The 19880-nt window shown below is 39.9% G+C and overlaps 1 long non-coding RNA gene across 1 annotated transcript; it reads right to left on the bottom strand.

Annotated features, from left to right (window-relative positions):
* Positions 1–10321: 10321 nt before the first annotated feature.
* LOC137853180 (uncharacterized) lies at positions 10322–15631 on the bottom strand. Its single transcript, XR_011094304.1, has 3 exons — positions 14228–15631; positions 10873–13475; positions 10322–10748 (listed from the first exon to the last, which is right to left on the bottom strand). It is a non-coding gene; the product is annotated as an uncharacterized lncRNA (long non-coding RNA).
* Positions 15632–19880: the final 4249 nt, after the last annotated feature.

Below are 19880 nucleotides of genomic sequence, written 5' to 3'. Positions count from 1 at the left end.
CCGGAGGATGAGGAGGAGGAGGAGGAGGAAGAAAAAGAAAAAAGAGGAGGAGGAGGAGTGGGGGGAGGCGGCCGGGGGTGGGCGGTGAGGAGGAGGGCGGGGAGCACGGAGCCCGGCGGCTGGAGCGGCCCCGAGGAGGAGGAGGGGGAGGAGGATGAGGAGGAGGATGAGGAGGAGGAGGAAGAAGAAGAAGCGGCACCGGGGAGCCCAGGGCAACAGGGGGAGGTCCCCCAAGTTGTCCCCCAAGCCTCTGCTCAAACTGCCCCAGCCGCGGCTTTGGGAGCTGCATCCCACCCCGTGGGCTCCCGGGGCGCCCCCTGCGAGAAGTCCGGGGGTCGGACACGGGGATGGGGACAGGGTGGGAAGGGGGCTTGGGCTCAGCTTTCCTTCAGGAAAGGGGCAGCTGGCCGAGGGCAGAGCATCCCTGCTCAGGGCACTGGTGGCAATAAGCAGTTCCCAAAATCCCAGCTGCTCCTAGAGGTGCCGCCTAACACCTCGGTGGAGAAAAGACCTAGCCAAGGCCTTTGGGGTTGAATTTCAGCCCTGACAAGGGGTGTTTGCGAGTCTGAACTCTTCGTGCTGCTTGGGAAAAGCTTGTTCCTCTCCTGGCCTGAGCTGCCATGGGAGGCTGCTGGAAGCGGCCCCATTGCGCTGGAGAGATGGCCGTGATTTAGTGCTGGAGAAAGCCTTTGTATGCCCATTTATAACAGGTTTCAGCACACTTCTGGGTGACGATTAGTTGGTAAGTGAAAAGTGGCTGTGGCTGAAAGGTGGAAACTAACATCAGATATTAAATATTGCACGCGGCAGCTATGATTTCTAGTAGTAGGAAGAAAATCTGATAGAAAAAATCTCCAGCCTCTCCTTTTTTCACAGTACTTCTTCCACCAAAGTGGCACTGAATTACATCCACAGGTATTGGGCTAATTGTGTATGCTCGCCAGCCCATCATTTTGGGTTTACCAGCAAACACGCTTATGCAACAGAAGCAATTTCCACACCACTGGGCTCATCTGATTTAAATGACACTGGCTTGTGTTGCCTCCATGAGTAGCTTTTTTCCCCTGGCTGGCAGGGTTAGTGTCACAGCTTCAGTTTGAGAAGTGACAACAAATAATACTGACACAAATTATCCCAAGCAATGCAAGGGCATACACGTAGAGGACAAAAAACAGGAACTAATGCACTACCTTAGGTAAGTGTTAACTACCTCTGCTGAGGAGCAGGAGCCACTCTTTGCCCAGCTGTGAAGATGTGGATTACTTATTTCTTCATGATTTTTGTTTTGTTTTGTTTTGTTTTGCTTTTCAGTTGTGATACAGATAGCTATATAAAGGAAAAATTGCTGGAGGCATTTCTGTTAGATGTAGCCCTGACAAAAGTAAGATGTAATTATAACTTGGGTATCCTATTCTATACTATTTACAGTAAAACACATCTATTTAGTACTTTGAAGCACAGACATTAATCCTGTTCATTCTTAAGCAACCACCTACTTTTAAAAAGCCTGCGGAAAACTCCTGGAGAAGTTCATGAACAACTCATATTTATGCACAATTGACACACACAATTTACACTTTTAGCATAAATTGGTTTGGGAAATGAAGGACTAGTTAATAAATCACATCACTTCCAGTGTCTGAATATATTTCTTAAGTTTGTTGCATTTACCTGCATTGAATTTGCTTCTTTCTAACACTGAATGCAGTTGTACTTGGAAACACACACATGTACAACTATGGAAAGAAAAAAAAAGAAAAAAAAAAGAAAGCATTTTAAGTATACTCCTCTTAACCGTTGTGTAAGCCTTGGCTGATATTGAAATAGAGGTAAAAAATATCTCTGCCAATAGCGGCCCTGTTTAATGTACCTGACTGAAGTGTCAAAACTTGATAAAGTCATTTCATTAAGGCAATTTAGGCTTGTTCTCTTCTCCTGTCCCCAAGAACTGTCTGGATGAGCGCAGGCACCCAAACACTCACGCACCCACCCGTGTGTGTGCATGCACAAATCTGCAGAGCCAGGTGGTGTCTGCTCTGTGCGATTTTTACCAACACAGGCTCCTTGCCTCATGTATTCGCTATTTGTAGGTCAGTACACTGCCAGGTCCCAGCCAAGATTTCGCTGTGTTTGGTTCTCAATAGCTCTCAGGAAGTTGCTGGCTTGACCCTGGAGACTTTACAGTCTAATTTTTTAATAACTGAAGGATTTTTATTATTATTATTTTAAAAAGACACATTTTAGCTGCCTCGTAAGCATGCATTATAACCAAAGGCTTCAATAGGAGCTGCACAGACGTATCTGAGAGCACAATTAGGCCCTCTGGACCTTTTAAAGCTTCAAAAAATAGTCATGTGTAATTCCTTCTTCTGTGGATACTGCAAGCTTTAAGAGAATTTCTGAAAGCTGTAAATTCCTATTTATCCACTAAGAGGCTCACAGGCAATCTTCCCTTAATGGAAATAGAACTGTAAAGCCGAAACATTAATATACACAATATGATCCATTACGCAGGGATAGACTAGCCCGAGCCAATGGGAGGGCTGTGCTGCCGTGCCGTTACAGAGCCATAGCCAAACGGGTGAGCAGAGCCTGCTCGCTGGGTTCGGTATCTGATTTATATCAGCACTCTAAGACGAAGAAAAAAAAGAAAAAAAAAAAAAAAGAGAGAGAAAAAAATGCAAAAAATAAATGAATAACTACACAACGTACAACCTTTGAATCCCTCATCTGCATTGGCTGGCAGCTGTTATTGGCTAATGGGAGAGCACCGTTTGGTCTAAATTCGAGCCAGCTATTCTTCAATAACGACGCTGTTAATATGCAAATCTCACTGCTCCGTCTACTGTAATCTCCCTCCGCTGATTGGCTTCTGTGATGAAAAAATTCAGGTTATTAGTTGGCAGACGAAATACACTCTCCAGGTTCCCCCTTAAGATGAAGCGTTATAAAGCCTCGAGAATGTACTTGCTAGAGACAAACAACAACAAAGCAAGACAAAAAGAAGCAAAGAAAATGGGATTAGAAACATGATAAAAGGGGGAGTTGTGCATTTAAAAATACTCCTGATTCTCTTTCTTCTTTCTAGCTTTCTCTTGGGACTTTTGTCAGTTACTATAGATAGGCCATTTTTGTTCTTTTTTTTTTCAACCTTTCCCTCTTACAGATGAGGGTGTGCTTGAGTTCACAGCAACAGACTTTAATTTGTACCAAAAATGTAATTTTTGCACTAGAAGATATTCATGTGTCTGCCTTCATGGGCCAGCTTTGCTGGCCTGCCCACAGAATGTTAGGAAGGAATACATCACTATGCATTGGCGTGTATCTTGGTATTGAAAAGGTGGAGGAGGCAATTGAATGAGAGGCAATCTACAGTTCAACTCTTTAAAATCCATTCCAAAAAAAGCAACCACCAGTATCAGCACCTGTATAGACATATGTTACACAAAAGGCCAGACTTGGCCAACCACGAACCTTTCACCAAGAACCTTTTCTACAAGACAAGGAGCTGATGGGAACACTCACGCCAACCAAACTGTCAAGATCAGCATTTCATTTTCCATCAGAAAATATGGCATATATCCCAGTATGGCATACAAGAGTGAGATCTGTTCTCTGTTATACAGTATAGAAATTAAACACTTCCATTGATGCTGGTAGTGTAAATTCTGAGAATTTACACAGAGAGGGATTGGGCTTGGGGATCTCCAAAGCTGACTTGCAGCCACACTGTTCCTCCCTCTTTGTTTTTGTTTTGTAGATCTTCCTTCGTTCTTGCAATCCACCTCTCCTGACACATAGCACCTGACAGGCTGCATTGTCTTCAGTGCGGTACAGATGCGTCCAGCTCTCCCCCTTCCTTCCCTGAAGTGACAGATGAGATCAACCTAGTAATTTCTCAGACCTACGTATCTGCACTGAAATCACGGTCACAGTGAAATCCAAACAAATTTTGTCATTGATTTTGTAACAGCCCTGATTTTGCTTCGCAGGACTGGCAGCAAAGTATTTTTGGAGGACTGGACACCGATTCTAATTTCCAGATAGGAGACAGAAGGCCAGCTACTGCTAGTGTACAATGCGTGACCCTCTCTTTCCTCAGGCGTTTTGCCAAGGGGAAAGGGCTGAGGGCTCAGCTCAGAGGAGACTTCCCACAGGGCTTTTGATTAATTTGCCATGAAAATAGGAGTTGTGTATACATATATATAAAGATAGATAGCAAGCCTGCTGCAGTTCAAGTAGCATTTGGACAACACTCTCAGACACATGGTCTGGTTTTTCTTTTTCATTTTTCTGTGTGTGTGTGGTCCATTAAGGACCCAGGAGTTGGACTCAATTCCAACTCGGATATTCTATAATTCTATGATTCTATGCCATGGGGCTGTTTTCCTTTTCTGTCTCACGTATTTCAGATGCAGAGATAATGGGAATAGCATAAGCAGAAATGGAGGCAGGTATCTGAAACTAAAGGTTAGAAGGAAAAGGTTTTGACAAGAACCACATAGGCTCTGCCTGAGCTTCCAGCTGCAAAGGTCAAACAATAAGCTTCAGACAAATTAATAGCACTTCAGCTACAGTAAAGGAACTTTAATATTTCAGTTTCAGTAGAAAGCCTGAAAAATGTAAAATGCAATTCATTTATTTTTCTGAGTGTTTTGTTGTTATTATTTTTTTTATTTTTCTGAGTGTTTTTTTTTTTTCTTTCCCAAGTGGTATGACCATTTCTTTCCAATATATATTAGGATCCTCATTTAATAAATAATAATAAAGCCAGTTAGTAATTAACTCTTAATTGTGCTCTCCCTGGTATTGCTCTAGGGGAAAAAAAAAGGGTCCACATGCTTCAGCGGGCAGAGCTACAAACACATCCAACCAGATAATTGACACAGCCGTTGAGCCAGCACAGTATTAACTCTCTTTTAAGCTTCCTCAAATCATCTAGCTTTAGAAACCATGTAACTTAATTGGATTGCTACAGACCTGACAGTTCCCCACGTACTGTACGCTAACGGATTGCATCGTTACTGTATGATTGGATGCTGTCAGCTCTGAGACCCGTTAGGCACTGTCACCAGCTTGTCTTTCATCTTCCGATCGCCATCACTAAGTGAAAACAACAATAATAATCTGGAAAATTTAATTTGGGGAAATTTAAAACAACCACCCACCCAGAAACAGCAGATATAGGCCTAGCCTCTCATCCGCGGTCACGTAGGTAGTTCTCCACCACGTGCCCAATCCTGCTGAAACTCCAGTTAACTCAAGGAGGCTCATCAAAAGAATAATCAAAAGAATAAAAGAATTAAAATTCTTTATCACAAGAGTTACTTAGATGAGGAAAGTCTGCTGAACAAGGCCTTTATAATCCCAAAGGGGAAAATATGAGGGCAATTTACAAGGTAACACTATCTTTGCTCACTAAACACAGTTAGAGAGACAGAGTGGATAACAGAAGCTAAACAGCAGCTTGACAAATTCCAAAATGCAATTTCGGTTTCCACTTTAATGAAGCAAAAGTTAATACTACCTGTAAATCGGAGATGTCCTCGAGGCACAACTGACAGGTAGGTGCCAAATTGTCATTTGCCTGTGAGGACTAGATACATCTCCACCATTGCCATCAGTGCACACCTCCCTCACTTCAAAGACCTCCTGAAAGAGAAGATTGGTGTTCTGGCCATTATACTGTGTCTTTTCTGCTGGTTTCCTGAACACCCATTGCACTTCAGCACTGTTGTGCTCGTTTTGTAACACGGGCCTTCATTGATTAGGCACCCAAAGCAGACGTAATCTTTGTTATTAACCCTTGCAGGGGCTATCTAGACATTATTGCTGGTGGGGGGGAGGAGGGTTACAGCACTGAAATCACCAAGCTGCTCAACCTTTCCCATGTTAACATCAATAAATGATGAGTTAAGCTGCCAATAATCATTTTACATACAAGTGTCTGCTTTTTCAGCAATAACTATATACAATTTTGAAAACAGCCGAAGGTATGTATTCTGAAAGAGCCCAGTCCAGTAGGCTGGTCTTAATGTGTTTATTTATTTATTTATTTATTTTGGGGGGGAGTGACATTTTTTGTAATCAGTCAGAACCAACAGCTACTCAGAAAATGATGTTGCCTTTTCCAAACACTCCTCTCTGAGGGCAATATTACCATTGTTTCAGCAAAACCACCTCTTCTTTTTGCCTTAGATAGTCCTTGTGCAGGGAGAGTGGATAGGCTGCTAAATAAATATTTATCCCAAGCTATACCATTTTTTAAGTTAAAGACGCAATCTGATCTAACTTGTTTGTAAAGACCTTCCTGAGGGAGACGAGCAAATCCCTCTGCTGTTCTTTGTCATAACCATATCACTACGTAAAGTTTCCACAAGCCACTGACTATTGATACAGTCTATCCAAAAAGGCTGCAAACCTTCATCAAACGATCCTTAAATTAAGCAACTCTCACCCCCAACGTTGCAATTATGTGTGGTAAATAGTCCAGAAGGAGAAGAGATCCTGATTTTGTCCTACTTAGTTTAGCGATCACTAAAATGCAGCCACATCTGGGTGGCTCTTCAACAATACCCAATGGTGCTATATAACATGATGATCGGGAATGGAAAATAAAGACTAATGTATTCAGCTGAAACGGCAACTGAAATTTACATAGGCAGAATATAATTACCTGAATTGGCATCTTGCCAGGACACTGGGGTTAACATTATTACTCCTACAATACTCCTATTTATGGGCAATATGGAAAAAAAAAAAAAAGTAACAACAGGATTTTTTAATTGAACCAGTGTGAACCCAACTACAGTAGGTTGCAGACCAATTAAAATTGACAGACCAGTGAAGCAGATACACATAACACGTAGATAAATATAGAAAATCCAAATTGTTCTCTTTTTCTTTGTCTTCTCTTGATGTATTTTCCACTGGATATTTCATTTCATTTTCTTAATCTTTTGATGCCAGGAAACTATCATTGACTGGAAACACTTACCAGCTTTTAGCAGACAGTTTTCATAACTTAAAATAAAGATGGAAAAATATATCCTGTTAAATGTTTCAGCATTGCATTTCTTTCCTTTTCTACTGCACACAGTATTAAAATTACATTGGCTGTGCAGCAGGAGATTAGAAAGAGCAACTGCTTTTAACCTTTAATAGTAAATGATGCTGAAGCCACTAAATCTGTCTTTGGAGCACACACTCTGCACATACTACCAATTGGAAACTTGTGGCTAACTGACAAGTAAGCAGACTGATCCCCTATCAAAAATGTTGCAGAGGTTAACTCCGGTAAAGCAAAACTACTTTCTATTTTTTTTCTTTGTCTTCCAGGGAAAAAAAAAAAAAAAAAAAAAAAAGCTTGAAATGGCATAAAATATATTACCCTGTTTAATCCTGGTTCTGCAGTCTTTACTCACCTGAGTATCTATTTCTCTGACAAGTCAAACCACACAAACACCCACTGAGGTCAGTGTGACTCCTGGGGAATTAATATTCCCTATCTGACAGAGGTGTTGTGAGGCATGCTTCATTAGTGTTAGGAAGCACTCTGAGAGCCCTAGATAACAGCTGCTATATGTTGTAAGAAAACAGTACTATTCATATTCAACAGAAGAGCTACACCATGTTCGTAATTGACCATTGCCTGAATCTTTTCCGAAGTCATTGGGTTTGGAGATACGCCTCAAAGCAAATCTGTTATTTAACAGAATAGAGAAAGTAAAGAAACATCGCGGTATTTTTAAGAGGAAAGCAGAAGAAAGCTCCCTTGGGCTGTATCCTATTGACCTCTGGTTCCGTTATTGTTTCTAAAATGTTTTTCCATTTAAGGCATTGCCACTGCATCCTTCCCAGGAAGGCCTGGGAAAGGATATAAAGTGAGGTCTCTACTAAGCTTCTAAGTAACATCTCTAAAAATGGAGGGTTGCTTTATCTTTTACTATCAACCAGGTTTAAGGGGGAAAAACCCTCCAGGCTTTGGTTATGAATCTTCTATAATATAATAAATGGTGCCATCTACTGGTTCTCTTTTGCTTTTGATCAGTGTCAGGGTTTGATCGTATAGTACAGCTACTGCAAGTAGCATTAAAACACCAAAGAAATCAAGCCAACATCACTGTAGCTAGCATACTTCCCGACAATGGATCTTGGAATGATTTACAGGGGTTTCCGTAAAGCAAACAAGTCCAAAATGAAATAAGAGCAGTAGGAGAAAGAAAAATGACAAGATGCAAGCAAGGGAGAGAAGGCAGCATTCCAGCAGACGTGAAACTGGATGAAGGGTCGATATTGAAGACAGATTTAGCTGAGAGTGAGCCAAACTGAACCAGACACAGGCATCCCATTGGACAAATCAGTGAGGAGACTCCTCAGAGACAGGAGGAGAGCTTCTCCAATCCCTCCCAATTAATTTTCTTTCGGAAAAAGAACAGCCGATCACGTTGTTTTTTTCCTTCCACCCACTCCAGTTTCTACTATTAAGCGAAGAAGAAAATGTAACCAGCCCTGACAGAAGAAATATACACATAGACATAGAAGTTATAGGTCAATTTCTTTCTCGGAGCTCAATATTTTTCCCTATTTACACCAGGAATGAGAATTGACTCTCTGACTTATGCCTCAGAGAGATACATGAACACTGTCATACATTGTCATCTTTTTAACTAAAAAAGGGTAGGTTTAGATTGGATGTAAGGAAGAAATTCTTCACTCAGAGGGTGGTGAGGCACTGGCACGGGTTGCCCAGAGAAGCTGTGGATGCCCCATCTCTGGAGGTGCTCAAGGCCAGGCTGGATGGGGATTTGGGCAACCTGGGCTGGTGGGAGGTGTCCCTGCCCATGGCAGGGGGGTGGAATTAGGTGATCTTTAAGGTCCCTTCCAACCCCAACCACTCTGTGATTCCATGATTCTACTCTTAAACTAAGTGATCTTGGCACCACTTACAGGGCTAAACAGGTATCACTGAGTAAGGGAACTGGTACAGAATACTCTTTATTTGTTGTTACTTTTAATTTATCTAGGTAATTTGCTTGAAAAAAGCAAAATCAGCTGTAGAGCTATTTTAGTCCTATTTCCTAAGAAAAAAAGAGACTAGTGCAATCACAGCATCTGGCAAAGGGGAAGCAGTATCAAAAATGCACAATTTTGTCAAGTGCTTCATGAAAAGCATAGTGGCTTTTAGTACTTTAGGGAAAAGCACAAGGGGAAGCTCTTTTCAGGCATCAGACAACCCTGCCAGATGCAAATCCACAGAAAGTATTCTCCTTCAGTTCAGCTCCTCATGAAATACTTGCATGTCATGATAGTCTTCACCTGCTAAGAAGCAGATAAGCAGGACTGGAAGGAAGTGTAGATTATCAGGGCTTTCATTGTTGCAAATGTAACCCACATCAGAACAAGTTGCATCTTTTGGGGCTTCAGTTTCATCTCCTATTAATGGAGACCCTACTTATCTGTGTCTTGTGGAGTGCTTTTAGTCTTTAAAAGTACAAAAGATCATGGACAGCGTGCCCTGTAGATTTCTCCATTCCTGAATGAGAAGTGCAAAGAGAGTCAGCAGCTCTCCTAACCCATCCCCAACCCTAGAACCTAAGTTAAGTGTTGGAGTTGTGCTGGAAAAGACTGGGAGCTCTAGAGTTGCTGTGGAAAGCCCTTTAAATGAGCTGGAAAGTAAAATCATTATGCTTTGAAGGGGGAATAAATTACATTTTTATTCTGCCACATGTTTTTCACAAAGATTCTTTCAGAATAGGTCCCATGGGTCCCTGTATTCCCCAAGCTTCTGGGATATTTTTCATTTAGCTGTACAGAACTTCTCTCCAGTGAAATGGCCTTCAGCCCTTTCAAACCTGAGGATCCTTTAGGCTAACAGAGCAGATATTTCCTTTTCTCAGCAACCTTCACAGATCCTTTAGAAGCGATCCATGGGCCCCCAAGAACCTGTGAAAGACATGATGAAAACTCTATTGCCACACAAGTAGTCAGAGCTTTCAAAAGGATGTAACAGGGCCACAAAGAAGGTTATGTCAATAATAAATGGCATTTACTTTGTGCATGCAGACCCAATCTAACAGGCTGTTTCCATATTGATACGAGAAGTGTATGTGCACATTTTCTTCTTGTTTCATTTAGTTTGCCCAATAGTTAGTGGGCTGATAGCGCAAAGATGAAGTTCTATAGATTTAGTAACCCACTGGATAAAGGGTCAGTTTTGTGGCAGACTTTCACCATTATCCCTTGAGATTCTTCATCAGTCTCAGTTCAAATCTTAATGATTTTAACCTATATCATCATCATATATCATAACCATATATCATCATCTGGTCCCTCCAACCATGCAGGGCTGTTTCTGACACAGTGTGGGTGTGAAAGAGTAAGAGCTCTCTTTTTGGCACCACCTCTAAAAGATCTTAAATAGATCTCAACTAGTCTGTGGTGGTCTCTTGAACAGTATTAAGAGAAGAGGGCCAGCCTCAATAAGAAAGGCACTGACAAGACTTCCGTTCTTCAGCTCTTATAACAAGTTCTCAGGACAATGTGTGACATTGGAGAAATTGACTGCAGCTGCCGTGCATGAAATCCAAGGCTTCCAGTTCAATTCTTGGCTCCAGGAACAGGCAGGAAGCAAGCAAGAGTCTAGGCAGCAGATGGGGACATTGCTAATTGGTCTCTTTTGATGCTGGGCCATCCGCTAACAGACACCTCACACTTCTCTCTTAGCCATGATTTGCCATGTCAAAGAGCTACAGATACGGAAATGATAACAAAGAAAATGAGAACAGCAATCACTTCAGAGCAGACAATCATTTATCCTCCACCGTGCCAAACAAATTAATTGCAGAACTTTGCGAGGCAGCTTGAACTCACAGATGCATGCAAGTGATTCATCCTTCTTACAGTGTCAGGTGGTAAAGTTGTTGTTACACGAGTGCCGTCACTTCTGATGCATTTTTGCTGCTTTCTTCAAAAGCCTGGTGAGCATTACAAAACAAAACTAGAATGGCTTACAGCACATGGGAGAAATACACTGGGAGGAAACTAATACGAGCGCAGCGGTTCTTAAACAAGGGATCAGTATTTGTGCATGTGACAAAAGTTTCATTGAAAAAGTAGGATTCACAACCAGAAGCAGGAACAAAAGGCCGTAGTTGCAACTGGAAGGGAAATCAGGAACACATTGGAACCAGTGAAGAAGTTTGGGAACTGTTCCATTAAACTGTTCCAGTTTAAATAGTGGCATCAGATTACAACCTTTGTTATGTAGAAGTGCTACTCTAACACTTCTCCAGAGATTACTGGCTATAAATCTTAGTATTTTTGTGGTAACAGTTGTGGCTTTGTCTTCTGCAATGTTCTTGCCATATTTTACATGCTCTAGGACAGTAAATGACAGCTATTATATTGCTCTGGGGGAGGAAATGTATCACACATTCTGTGTCCCTCTCGCTTTTGAGCATAGTTGCTAAGTTTTCTGTCTTTTAAGGATTTTATTTTTTTTTTTTAATTTTAAATAAAAATTAAAGGAAATTAAACTGCAACACTGTCTACAGGCCATCCATTTACAACACAGTAAAATAACCAAAATGATTTTGAATGGAAGGGACATAAAATGTCTTCTGTGACCAGTGTCTAAAAAGCTCTCTATTTGGATCTGTTTAATTAGCTCAATTGGAAAAATGTCACCCTCTAGAGAGCCAAGTTTCAGTCTGTCATTGTTGGTGGATCCATATATTTCTATATACAGGAGGTCATGAGGCCAATTCAGTAGAGTACCTCAACACAAAAGGTAATTTAAAATTTAAGAGCAACTGTTTTGCCCTGGCTTTTCTGAATGTCACCACCTTTATTCCTGACAAACACATTGAAGAAAGTCTGCTCTCCGTGGTATTTTTGATAGCAAGTGACCAGACAGATAGGGGTAACCAGACACCTATCTGGTGATTGAAGTGACCAGAAGATTCAATAAAACAAATAAATAAATAAACATAATAATAAATAAATCCATAATAAATAAATATATCATATATAATCCATAATAAATAAATAAACATCAAGGACCAGTCTATGGTATTATTACTAATGTGGTGCTATTGCACATATTCCTTCACTGCCACTATAATGCTCAAGGATGGCACCATTATAAGACAACATTTGGAGGGGCGGGTTCACATCTGCCACCTAATATAAATACAGTGACCTGAGATTTGTTCTCAGTATTCTGTACAAGATACAAGCAACAACACAAGGAGATGCAGGTGTAGCTTTCAGAAACTTTCTCATGTGCCACCTGCTCCATGGATTGCTTTCCTGTATGCATTTTCCACCTACTTAAGACGAATTCTTTGCAGATACACATAGAAAAAGTAAATACTAAAAGCCTAAAAGCAAAAGACCCATCTCCACCCTCTAACATCAGGCTAAGCTTTGAGTAAATACAAGCACCCTGAGGAGACCAAAACAAGAACCTTGTAGCATCCATAGAACTTTCTTGTTTTGCCTTCTCCAGATCACTGGCTAAAGTAGTCTTTCTGTGGCCCTCTCTAATAGCTTCACATCTTCCTCAACAGCTCATCCAATTTGCACCATCAATGCAATTTCTAAGCCCTGAACGTATTAACATGCTCAACAGAGCTTACCTATTTAATGTTTAGGCCTCCATTACAGAGGGAAAGAGACAACCACCTCCATGTGGCTTTTAGTTACCAAAAATAAGTGGCTAAGATATACTGAGTGAAAATAGTGGTCTTATTTACACCAGACACACAGATATTCCATGGCTAGAAATTAGGAATTTGCATACATGCCCTATGTTAGTTGAAAGAGTCTCATTAGATTTCATTAGTCCAACTGAACGTAGATTAGTTGGTTCCCTCTACAGTGCATGGAAAAAGAATGAGTCACATCCCCAGGGTGATTCATGCTACCTGGGACCATCATCAGTATCAGTATGCACATGACTAGTATTTTTTCCTCAGTCCAAGAAGCCTAGATGATTAGCTTACATCATCTAATATTTAGATGTTAATTATTAGACAAGACAAATTCCAACACAGTCAATTGGAGCATCTCTACGGAGAGACATCGCTGTGGGACAATTCTGTTTTCCTAGAGCATTTCATCAAAATCTTATTTGCGGAGAGGATAAAACATCTTTTTAAGGTACTTGTCTTTTGCACAGGAAATCTGGCCTACTTGTTTAGATGTTTGGTGTGGTTAAGGTTAGGCAAGAAGAGTCACACAGCGATTTAGCAAGCTTCTCTGCAAGTGGTCCCCTGCCTTGCTGTGCATTCCTCTACTAAAAGTCTCTTTTCCATTCTGGTGAGGGGAACTGATCAGCTAATACAACATCCAAATGCAGGCTGTGGAGGGAGATGGTTTGCAGATAAATTACTTGGAACTCCACCACTGAAGAACCGCGTGAGTGTATCTACTAAGGAACATCATTCCCAGTTGGTGTTTATTAGGCACATCTGCAAAAGGAAGAGAATTAACAGCCATGAAACAGACCATTCACTTTCATGACCACTAAAACCCCACTGAAAAAGTGCTCCCACTTGGCTATTGATTCAGCCTAATTGTTAGGTTAAACAAACATGTCCTGAACTCCATCCTAGAGATGACTGTCATACATGAGGGAGGAAGAGATAAAGGGAGTACGCATTTCATGCTAACCATTTGGACTCAATAGCCAAAATTTCACTTTTGTTACCTCTAGCAAGTATGCCTCATTTTTCATTCAGGAGAGAAAAAAAAAAATCTCAACAAGTGTATTTCCAATCAAACATATCATCAGAATTCTCCGCTTTTGTATTGCACATTTCTAAACTCTAATTTTAGTATACTAGCACATGTTTTCTGTTAACAGATCTTCTCTTTCTCATTTATACTTAACCTTTTATACATCATTAATTAAAGTTGTTAGCATCACAATATGTCTGCTCTTCATGCATTCCATTGCTTCTAAAAACAATGTTGCAATGCTGTTTTTCTTATCTGCTGCTCTTTTATGCTTTTCTGACAGCTTTTGTGTTGTCCATGTCCCAATGTACATTATTTTCCATACTTACGTATTAAAAGCAAACATTATTATACTAAATGGTATCAGAAAATTAAAGCATCTGGGAAATACACTAATGAAAGTTCAAAACTGCCTTTGTACAAGAAAATTAGCACTCTTGATGGTCTAATAACCATGGTTAAGAATGTCTCTGATGGCAATAACCTGAAAAGTAGTCAAAATCCCCTGTGCCATCAGCTACTAATATAATATAACGCCAAGAAAGAAAAAAAAAAAAAAAAGTAAGCATCGAGGGGAAAAAAAAAGCAAACATCACAAAGCCACTCAAATGGAAAGCAAGCCATTTACAGATGTCTGGGCAAGAGTAAGGCAAAGTGAGTTTGATTCTGTTTTAAAATTGATGATGACTAAACTAGCCACAGGTGTAACTGGGAGTGTATGGTTCCTATTTCAACTTCATGCTTATTAAAGTGAGTGGAGTTAGACTAAATAAAATCTGCAGCAAATAAGCAACTGAACTATTAGCTCCTACTTTTCAACATCCCTCCCCCCCCCCCCCAAATAAATCAATAAAAGAAGAAAAAAAGCTTTGAAATAATTAATGTGCTTTTGAAAATGCAATAAGTATGTTCTGTAGCTGCTTTTTAGGTATAATTCTTAAGAACAGAAGGAGTTGAACCCACCAAAACATTGTGATTGCTACTATAAAAACTGAGGTGTGTTATGGTGATTGTAATGAGTTACTTTTGATGTCATACTTTGATTCCTCTGTGAATTGTGAGGTGTTCCTTTGTTGTTTTATGAGTGCTAATTGCTGCAGAGCTGTGTTAAATCATTGCTATGCTGTGTGTGGTTTTTTTTTTTTTTTTAGCAGCAGGATGGATACTTGAATAATTACAAAGGAGTAGTTCATTAAAATGGGTTTGGCTATAGCAATGAGATTTTCCAGCAATTCAGTGAGGGTGCGTGTACAGCCATGCAAACAATCTGTTGAAAAAAATTCTCTTCCTACCTAGATCAAATCTTTTGTGCACTCAGCTTTTCTCAGAGGTAGGAGAGGAAACGACAACAATTGCACAGGGCTGACTTTCTTCTCCACATACTACTGTAAGAATCCTGATATTATTCAAAAGTCCTGCTACACAATTCCTCTACTATTACAGATAACTCACCAGAACTCAAATTCTGTTCCCTGTCTGTAAAAAAGAGATCTCAAGTGTGTTAGGGGTGTAGGAACTGAAGAACAGCAGGGTCTGAACACCACTGAAGAGCAGAATAAACTTGTAATGTAAATGAGAAACTCTCTTCCATTTTGGACTTTCAAGCAATTTCTTTTCTGGTGCAGAAGATGGCAAAATGTTGGGTCCTGTGAAGGTTGAATACACTTATGCCGTTAGGTCACACAACGAAAGAGTACCTGCAGCGTTGAGCTGCAACAGGGTCTAGGTGCTACCTCCATAACTACCATACTCATTACATTAAAAAGGTTAGCAGCTACTGCACGCTGTGAAGAAGCATTACAGGTGCTAGGAGGACAAGAAAGAAGTTCCATGGGAAACTGAACACGTAAACCAAACAAATCTCACAGCTTGGTTTAAAAAAAAAATAAAATAAAAAAATTAAAAAGAAAAAAAAAAAAAAGGAAAAAGAGAAAAAAATAAAAATAAAAAAAATAATTAAACAAAAAACTTATCTAGTGAGATTCTACTAATATCCATAGGGTCAGCAACAGGATTGATACTTGAGTTCTTTTGCACAGATCTCTTATCTCTTATCTCATTGCTTCAAGTAATAAGACACTGACAGTGACAGTTGTCTGTAATTCCCCAGTGCCTGGAGCAAGATGAGATTATCTGCAGAAAGCGGAGGTTTATTCAGACAGGAACCTCACGTTCCACTACAAGCTCTGTAGTATGAAATGAACACAGGCCAATGTACTAACTGTTCTCCCTTCCCCAATTTCTTTCATTTCCACTCATTGCAAACTGTATTTTTTTACTTACATTTCCAATTTTATCCTCATTTTGAGGAACCACTCACCTTATTTCTGGTCATTAGGTACTAATTTTAAAAGTCTAGTTAAAAAAAGAACTAGATTTGAAATTATCTCTGATGCAAGTATTATTGGCAGATGGGATGGCTCACATGACTGGGATGCTAAAGAAATTTAGTTAAAATTTCTTTTGGGAAGAGGTGACAGTAGTGAATGATGCGGCGATAGCACTACGAAGACACTCCTACCTGGGGTGTATATCCTAATAATTCAGAAACTAATTAATAATGTGCTAAAAAACAAAAGACAAGAAGAGAGTACAGCAGAAGTGAAAAAGGAAGAGTCTTTATAAACCATATCAGAATTACTTCTTATGGCTTGTCTGTGGTAGGAGGCAGAATGCAGGAAACGATTGTCTTGCCATGGGAGAATTCAATCTCAGAAATGTAGCGTGGAGGTCACACAACTTATTAAAGTTTCTAAAATTATGCCTTGTGATCCTTTAACACAGAAAGTATTACTGCTCTCAATACAGGGTAACTCAATTATGGGTCTCACTGCGATGGATAGAGCTGTATTAATTCCTGGCCTTGAGTCGGTGAGGGATAACTGGAGATGATAGATGGGATTTATGTCATGTAATTTTAATTATCTACCAGGGATTTAGATCTAGTTGCCCTGGACTCCTTCTGCAGGCAACAGAGGGAAATAGGCAGAGCTAGAAGGCAAGTCATGACACCTATCTTAGAGCCTGAGGCTGTTTCATCTCATCTCATGTTAGTTATCCAAAAGTTAGATCTCTTCCCATCGAAATTCCCTTCACAGTCAATGCAAGGGGCAAGGCACCACCAGAATGTGAGTTATTACACTTCAATAGATGTATAAAAGAGGCAAGGTGAATCCCCTCTACGGTAATTGATGCTGCAAAATGGCTAAATTCCCTTGGCTGATGAAAATTGTGAGAGAAGTTGACTGGGGAAAAGCAGATAGAAAAAGGCAAATGAAAAACGAGAGGTCTATAACACAAACTAAAAAGGCGCTGAAAAAGCAAAGAGCACTCCACCAAGAAGGAGGAAATCTTGAGCTAAAAGCCTACTCTGGTTCACTGGCAAATGGAAATAGATGTTAGAACCAGCCACCCACTGCTCCCCAGCGTAACATATGGAAGAGGTCCATCAAACGCAATAAATAAATGAGAAGCTTAAAGCCCGGGAAATCAATAGGGAAAGCTAGAGTAATACAAAATAAAATATATGGCCAGCAGCAAGACAACAAAGGGCAAAAAGAAGAAAAATTGAGCACTTACTAATAATGCTGTTATTGGCTTAAGGAGCTTGGATACATCTTACCTAACTTTAGACATCAAAAGAATATAGTTATTTATTTACATCTGAACTAGTGACCTTTCACTCCCTTTACACTCAGCTGGAAGAAATTAAAATTTTGGTGGCATGATTCTTGTCATCCTAATCCAATCATGTAAAACACTTCAGATGAAACCCCCTCTTAGAAGCGCTTTTTATTCCCTCTGTGACTATAAAGGAAGAACCAACAGATACAATTGAGAAAAAACTTGAGATACCCAAGCTCTTCTCCGCTGAAATGATTGCCTGGCTTTCCAAATATATTAATTAACCTAACACAGATGCATTAGCAATTAAAGAAGTCTAAGCAATGGCATGAACTCATAATTTGATAGAGACGGTAATATTTTTAGTAGAGATGCACAAAAGGTAGGTAGTGTATTTGCACTTCACCAGAGCATGATGTTCTGATCCTTTACTAGTTGTGACAGATATGACAGAACCTGAGGGTAAAATGTTAATTGTAGATAACTTTTATCCAAGTTGACTGAGGTGGCTACTGGCCTATTGATGTAAATTTTATATTAATGCTACAATGTTAGGATTCAATAGATTAGAATTCTGTGTCAATATTAAAAAAGAGAAAAGTGATTAAAATGGATAACTAGATGCTGGTTAGCCTGAAAGAAACTACCCACCAAAAAGCCTCTGCCAAAGTTCAATCCTTTGCCCCAAAGCACATAGCCATAAAATAAAAACATTTTAATAGGGGTAAGCAACAGAATGCCTGTGCTGGTTCTGGGCTTATCTCACAAAAGATAGGCATTTAATTGAATCTTTTAAATTAAGGGTAGTTGCACTCCATCCTTTTGTAGTGAATGAAGCCAGACCCTGCCACAGGGCACACAAGAACTGAATCAGCTGTGGGATGCCTTTCTCTTGTCAAGTATATGGGGAGCCTCAAGCGATGACATTCATACCTCATGTTTAAGCTTTCCAGAACACTGACCTTGAGACAGAAATGCAGTTTCAGGCCAAAAGATTCAGCCCAAAAGATTAGGCAGGGTTATTTAAGAAGCCTGGAAACATGGGTTTATAATATGTTGTAAATCCGTAACTACCAGCCATAGGCAGTTTTAGTCAGCTGTAAAATTTTTTTAGGGCACCTAATCTTTTTGAAATGCATTTTTCAAGAAACAGCAGGGAGCCAATGGCCTCAAACAGAACAGTTTTAAGAAAAAAAGTGACCTAGGGAAAAGTTTTTAGAGGATCGCTTTTAGCACACACACACACACAAAAACATATTAATGTTTTTTAAGGGGAAAAAAAAAATGAAGTGCATTTTTTTCTATTGTATTTTGCATTATAACTCAGATTAGAACAGAAGGTCTGGGGAAATTTGCCCAATTCTTCTTTTATAACCAGACCAATAATTAAGTATAAATCCAATCCTTTGTCTGTTGTTTTCAGTAGTACAAGTTAGAATACTCACCATCTCCCTTTCATCCTATTTTTTGAGAAATAGAATAGCATTTAGGAGTATTTATAATGCTCTGTAGAAATATTTACTTCCACGTTAAATATTTATCTTCAAATCACAAGCACGAAAGGTGCCTTTACCGTGTAAAAATACATTTCTCCACTAGAGGGAACTATTAGACCTGATTGCTGGGGGGAAAGGCTGCATTTCAAATTGATGGTGCTGGTTCCACCACAGAGAAGTGTTGGTAACTTCACTGAAAACGCTGTGATTTATTGCGTTGATACACTGTAATGTGCAGATGATTGCAAATCAACAAAGCTTTTGAGTGGCATTTAGTCAATAAGCACTGAATATGTGGTGTATGATATCTAAATAAAAAGAGAGATTGAGAAGCTTGTTTCTCTTGGAAAGATTTAGAGATATTACTGAAATACGTAAAGCCAGACCATGTTCAATGAGAAGATACTACAGAATGTAGAAGCACTCAGGTCATTTCCTAACATGGGTAACCCCTCTGTTCAACACAGAGCACTGTTCTCTGTTCATTATTTTGGAAACCCATTTTCAACTAGAAGTGTATTTAGTGACACAATAAAACTGTCTCCTCTGTTATTTCTTTCTTTCCTCCAGATTGTGGAATGCGCAATGGGAGTATCCTTCTTTGGAGGGCTAGAGAGAGTAGAGATTTTGCTTGTTGATCTTGCTTTGTCCTTTGTAGATTGTGGTTTGTGGGTTTTGTTTGTTTGCTTGCTTGTTTTCATTTTGATAGGTTGCTACATGTTGCTTCCTCTAAATGCTAGAAAAACCAAAGCAAAAGAATTGAGCTTAGCACTTTTAAGTGGGCTGTGAACTGTTTTTGCTACATCCACATTTCCGGGGAAGTGTGTTGCACTGCCTCTGAAAACCTTTCTGCCTCCTGCAAAGCAGACAATTAAAAGACAACTATTTCAGCGCTGCTTGGAATTCCTCAAGAATTCCCTGAACTGCCTCAACATGACTCAAAGCTACACGCTGCAGCTGCAAATATGATCCTTTTAATGAAGGATCAAATAATTACTTTGATAAAGATATATCCGT

The sequence above is a fragment of the Anas acuta genome, chromosome 1 (assembly GCF_963932015.1).
Source record: "Anas acuta chromosome 1, bAnaAcu1.1, whole genome shotgun sequence".
Classification (NCBI taxonomy): domain Eukaryota; kingdom Metazoa; phylum Chordata; class Aves; order Anseriformes; family Anatidae; genus Anas; species Anas acuta.
This window is presented reverse-complemented; position numbering and strand designations above follow the sequence as displayed.